This window comes from Anomalospiza imberbis, chromosome 22 (genome assembly GCF_031753505.1).
Source record: "Anomalospiza imberbis isolate Cuckoo-Finch-1a 21T00152 chromosome 22, ASM3175350v1, whole genome shotgun sequence".
Classification (NCBI taxonomy): Eukaryota; Metazoa; Chordata; class Aves; order Passeriformes; family Viduidae; genus Anomalospiza; species Anomalospiza imberbis.
Window position 1 is genome coordinate 6,939,334 of NC_089702.1, and position 5,981 is coordinate 6,945,314.

Consider the following 5,981-nt stretch of genomic DNA (forward strand, 5'->3'; position numbering starts at 1 on the left):
CAAATCCCGAAACCCCAAACCCCAAATCCCGAAAACCCCAAACCCCCATCCCCGCCCCCCCTCCCCGCGGGATTTTGGGGTCTCCCGTTACCTGCGGGGCCCCCCCGGCCCCGGTGCGGCTGGCGCGGCCCGCCGGGGCTGTCCCTGCGTGTCCCCCCCCCCCGTGCCCGTGTCCCCCCCCCCCCCCCGTGTCCCCCCCGTGTCCCCTCCCCCCCCCGCGGGGCTCAGCCAATGGCGGCGCGCGGAACTGGGGCACGGGGGGGGGGGAGGGGGCGGATTTGGGGGGGGGGAGGGGAGGGCAGGGGGCGGAGCCGCCCCGCGCGTGTCGCGCCCCACGCGTGTCCCCTCCCCCCCCCACCCCGAGCTGTCACCTCGGTGTCGCCTCCCCCCCGCTCCGGGACCCCTCCCCCTCCCCGTTTCGCTCCCCCTCCCCCCCGCGCTCGCTCACGTGCGGCGGGCGCGCCCACGCGCGCGCGTGTCCGCGCGTCCGCGCGTCCGTCCCCTCCCCTCCCCTCCCCCCCTTCCCCCCCCCCGGAGCGCGTGCGCGCGGCGGGCGGGGTCGCGCACGTGTCGGGACACGCGCGGGCGGGGGCGGTGGGGGGGGGAGGGCGGAGGGGGAGGGACACGCCCTGGGAGCGTGGGAATTGAGGGGGTGCAGGGAGGGGTGGGGGGACACGAGGGCGGAGACCCCAAAATCCAGGGACACCAAAATCCAGGGACCCCAAAATCCAGAGATCCCAAAATCCAGGGACACCAAAATCCAGAAACCCCAAAATCCAGAAACCCCAAAATCCAGGGAACCAAAAATTCAGGGACACCAAAATCCAGGGACACCAGAATCCAGAAACCCCAAATCCAGGAAACCCAAAATCCAGGGACACCAGAATCCAGGGACCCCAAAATCCAGGGACACCAGAATCCAGAAACCCCAAAATCCAGGGAACCAAAAATTCAGGGACACCAAAATCCAGAAACCCCAAAATCCAGGAAACCCAAAATCCAGGGACACCAGAATCCAGGGACCCCAAAATCCAGGGACACCAGAATCCAGAAACCCCAAAATCCAGGAAACCCAAAATCCAGGGACACCAGAATCCAGAAACCCCAAAATCCAGGAAACCCAAAATCCAGGGAACCAGAAATTCAGGGACACCAAAATCCAGAAACCCAAAAATCCAGGAAACCCAAAATCCAGGGAACCCAAAATCCAGAAACCCCAAAGTCCAGGGACCCCAAAATCCAGAAACCCCATAATTCAGAAACCCCCAGAGAGACCCCAAAATCCAGGGAACCCAAAATCCAGAAACCCAAAAATCCAGGGACACCAAAATCCAGGAAACCCGAAATCCAGAGGACTCAAAATTCTGGGAACCCAAAATTCAGAAAACTCAAAATTTAGGGACTCCAAAATCCAGAGACCCCAAAATCCAGAGATTCCGAAATCCAGAGGTCCCAAAATCCAGAGACCCCAAAATCCAGATACCCCGAAATCCAGAGACCCCGAAATCCAGACACTCCCCTTGAGAGACCCCAGAGATCCCAAAATCCAGAGACCACAGAGAGACCCCACTGAGACCCCGAAACCCAGACCCCAAAATCCAGAGACCCCAAAATTCAGAGATCCCAAAATCCAGAGACCGCCCCGAGAGATCCCAGAGACCCCAAAATTCAGAGGCCCCGAAATCCAGAGATCCCGAAATCCAGATATCCCAAAATCCTGAGACCCCAAAACGCAGAGACCCCAAAACCCAGAGACCCCCTCCCCCCCGAGGGACCCCACAAAAACGCACCAGGTCTCTGGATTTTGGGGTCTCTGGATTTTGGGGTCTCTGAATGTTGGGGTCTCTCGGGGGGGTCTCTGGATTTTGGGATCTCTGGATTTTGGGGTCTCTGGGGTCTCTCAAGGGGAGTTCCTGGGTTTTGGGGTCTCTGAATTTCGGGGTCTCTGGATTTTGGGGTCTGTGGATTTTGGGGTCTCTAGGTTTCGGGGTCTCATTGGGGTCTCACTGTGGTCTCTGGATTTTGGGATCTCTGGATTTTGGGGTCTGTGGATTTTGGGATCTCTGTATTTCGGGGTCTCTGGATTGTGGGATCTCTGGATTTTGGGGTCTCTGGGGTCTCTCAAGGGGAGTGTCTGAATTTCGGGGTCTCTGGATTTTGGGGTCTCAGGATTTTGGGATCTCTGGATTTCGGGGCCTCTGAATTTTGGGGTCTCTGGGGTCTCTCGGGGGGGTCTCTGGATTTTGGGATCTCTGGATTTTGGGGTCTCTGGGTTTTGGGGTCTGGGTTTCGGGGTCTCAGTGGGGTCTCTCTGTGGTCTCTGGATTTCGGGGTCTCTGGATTTTGGGATCTCTGGATTTCGGAATCTCTGGATTTTGGGGTCTCTGGATTTTGGGGTCTCTGGGTTTTGGGGTCTCTGGGGGTGCCGCGGGCGCTGCCCCTCACCAGCAGCTCGGCGGTGTTTGGGGGGGGTCGATGATCGGTGAATTATTGATGAGTTATCGGTGAATTATTGATAATTTACCATTAAAGATCGATGAATGCCCCGTTAATTATTGATGAATGATCAATTAATTATTGATACCGGACGAGTCCCGGCTGCTAATGAGGTGTAATTGAGCCCCGGCAGCGTCCGGGGGCAGCGGGCCGTGACCGCCCGGTGACGAGTGTCCCCGTGTCCCTGTGTGTGTCCCCATGTCCCTGTCCCTGTCCCCTGTCCCCGTGTCCCTGTCCCTGTGTGTGTCCCCGTGTCCCTGTGTGTGTCCCCATGTCCCTGTCCCCTGTCCCTGTGCGTGTCCCCATGTCCCTGTCCCCTGTCCCTGTGTGTGTCCCCGTGTCCCTGTCCCTGTGCGTGTCCCCGTGTCCCTGTGTGTGTCCCCATGTGTGTCCCCTGTCCCTGTGTCTTGTGTCCCCGTGTCCCTGTCCCCTGTCCCTATGTCATATGTCCCTTGTGTGTGTCCCCGTGTCCCTGTCCCTGTGTCCCCATGTCCCTGTGTGTGTCCCCTGTCCCTGTATCACCGTGTTCCTGTGTGTGTCCCTGTCCCCTGTCCCCGCGTCCCTGTCCCCTGTCCCTGTGTGTGTCCCCGTGTCCCTGTCCCTGTGCGTGTCCCCGTGTCTGTGTGTGTCCCCTGTCCCTGTGTCCCCATGTCCCTGTGTGTGTCCCCTGTCCCTGTGTCCCCGTGTCCCTGTGTGTCCCCTGTCCCTATGTGTGTCCCCGTGTCCCTGTGCGTGTCCCCGTGTCTGTGTGTGTCCCCTGTCCCTGTGTCCCCATGTCCCTGTGTGTGTCCCCTGTCCCTGTGTCACCATGTCCCTGTGTCCTGTGTCCCCGTGTCCCTGTCCCTGTGTCCCCATGTCCCTGTGTGCCCCCTGTCCCTGTGTCCCCGTGTCCCTGTGTGTGTCACCGTGTCCCTGTCCCTGTGTCCCCATGTTCCTGTGTGTGTCACCATGTCCCTGTCCCCTGTCCCTGTGTCCTATGTCCCCATGTCCCTTGTGTGTGTCCCCGTGTCCCTGTCCCTGTCCCCTGTGTCCCCATGTCCCTGTGTGTGTCCCCGTGTCCCTGTCCCCTGTCCCTGTGTGTGTCCCCGTGTCCCTGTCCCTGTGTCCCCATGTCCCTATGTGTGTCACCATGTCCTCATGTCTCTGTGTCCCCATGTCCCTGTGTGTGTCCCCTGTCCCTGTGTCACCGTGTCCCTGTGTGTGTCCCTGTCCCTGTGTCCTGTGTCCCCGTGTCCCTGTCCCTGTGTCCCCATGTCCCTGTGTCCCCATGTCCCTGTGTGTGTCCCCATGTCCCCGTGTCCCTGTCCCTGTGTCCCCATGTCCCTGTGTGTGTCCCCTGTCCCTGTGTCCTCATGTCCCTGTGTGTGTCCCCGTGTCCCTGTCCCTGTGTCCCCATGTCCCTGTCCCTGTGTCCCCATGTCCCTGTGTGTGTCACCATGTCCTCATGTCTGTGTCCCCATGTCCTTCTGTCCCTGTGTCATGTCCCCGAGTGTCCCCATGTCCCCGTGTGTGTCCCCCTGTCCCCGAGTGTCCCCCCGGCTGTCCCCACGTCCCCTCTGGGTCAGACTCATTTATTGGGGGGCCCCGAGGACGCCCCCCCCCAATTAAATACAAACCGAAGCCGCCCCCCCCCCCGCCATAGTGCAAACCCCCCGTGACACCGGGGACACCCCGGGGACACCCCGGGACACCCGGGGACACCCGGGGACAGGGGGGGTCGAGGCTGTCCCCCCAAACTCGGGGTCAGTGCAAAGTGAGGTGCCCGCGGCGGGGGCAGGGCAGTGCAGGGCGGTGACACCGGGGGACAGCGGGTGGCACCGGGTGGCACCGGGAGCGGGTGGCAGCGTCCCCGAGTGGCGCTGGGACACGGTGACACTGGGACACCGCCGTCAGGTGCCAGCGGGGCGCGGTTTTCCCACCCACAGGTCCTGTCCCGGGGGAGGTGACAGCGCTGGGGACATGTCCTGGTGTCCCACAGGTGTCCTGGTGTCCCTGTGGTGTCCTACAGGTGTCCTGGTGTCCCAGTGTCCCCTGCAGTGTCCTGGTGTCCCAGGAGTGTCCCTTCAGTGTCCTGCTGGTGTCCCGGTGTCCCCTGCAGCGTCCGTGTTGGTGCCAGCTCGGTGTCACCCCATGTGCCAGCAGTTCCCGGTCCCGTGGTGACAATTCCCAGTCTGACGGTGACAATTCCCATTCCAGTGGTGACAATTCCCGGTCCGGTGGTGACAATTGCCACTGGTGGTGACAATTCCCGCTGGTGACACATCCTGGGTTGTTCCCAGTCCGGGGGTTCCCAGTTTGGCGTCCCCAACCCGGTGATGGCAGCTGTGCCATGGGGACACGTCCTGGTGGTTCCCCAGGGCGGTGACAGTTCTGGAACAGTGTCCCCAGCCCGGTGACAGTTCATGGGACAGTGTTCCCAATGCGATGACAGCTCTGTGAGTGTCCCCAGCCCAGTGACAGTTCTGGAACAGTGTCCTGAGCCCGGTGACAGTTCAATGACAGTGTCCCCAGAGTGGTGACAGTTCCTGGGACAGTGTCCCCAATGCAGTGACAGTTCTGTGACAGCCTGGGGACAGTTCCTGGGAAAGTGTCCTTGGCATGGTGACAGTTCAATGACAGTGTCCCCAGCGTGGTGACAGTTCTGGGACAGTGTCCCCAGTGTGGTGACAGTGCTGTGACAGTGTCCTGAGCCCGGTGACAATTCCGTGACAGCCTGGGGACAGTTCCTGTGACAGTGTCCCCAGCCCGGTGGTGGCCATGCCAGTGTGGGGGTGGGCGCCGTGGGTGTCCCCAGCCGGGGGCGTGGAGTGGGGGATGTCACCGGTGCGGGTGACACGGGCCATGCCGGTGACATTGGCCATGCAGGTGACATTGTCCTTGCGGGGGTCCCCAAGCCCTGGGGTGTCCCCAAGCTGTGAAGTGTCCCAGGCCGTGGGATGTCCTGAAGCCATGGGGTGTCCCCAAGCCCTGGGGTGTCCCCAAGCAGTGGGGATGTCCCCAAGCTGTGAAGTGTCCCAGATCATGGGATGTCCCCAAGCAGTGGGGATGTCCCCAGGTTGTGAAGTGTCCCAGATCATGGGATGTCCCCAAGCAGTGGGGATGTCCCCAGGTTGTGAAGTGTCTCAGGCCATGGGGTGTCCCCAAGCCCTGGGGTGTCCCCAAGCCATGGGGTGTCCCCAAGCTGTGGAGGTCTCCCCAAGCTGTGAAGTGTCCCAGATCATGGGATGTCCCCAAGCCCAGGGATGTCCCCAGCCGTGGGTGTCCCCAAGCAGTGAAGTGTCCCAGACCATGGGATGTCCTGAAGACATGGAGTGTCCCCAAGTCCTGGGATGTCCCCAGCCGTGGGTGTCCCTGGCCGTGGGTGTCCCTGGCCATGGAGTGTCCCCAGCCGTGGGTGTCCCCCGCCGTGGGTGTCCCCCGCCGTGGGTGTCCCCAAGCCCAGGGATGTCCCCCGCCGTGGGTGTCCCTGTCCCCGCAGGGTCCCC

The 5,981-nt window shown here is 61.6% G+C and overlaps 1 protein-coding gene and 1 long non-coding RNA gene across 4 annotated transcripts in view; both read left to right on the forward strand.

Moving 5' to 3' along the window:
* NCKAP1L (NCK associated protein 1 like) overlaps nucleotides 1-5,981 on the forward strand; it is a 390,138-nt gene that overhangs the window by 327,598 nt on the left and 56,559 nt on the right. The gene's annotated exons all lie outside the window — the stretch shown is intronic.
* On the forward strand, nucleotides 4,680-5,343 carry LOC137486843 (uncharacterized). Of its 2 annotated transcripts, none has more exons than XR_011005795.1 (3): nucleotides 4,680-4,906; nucleotides 4,968-5,017; nucleotides 5,220-5,343. It is a non-coding gene; the product is annotated as an uncharacterized lncRNA (long non-coding RNA). The 2 variants fall into 2 exon arrangements; XR_011005796.1 differs by having other exon boundaries at nucleotides 4,968-4,986.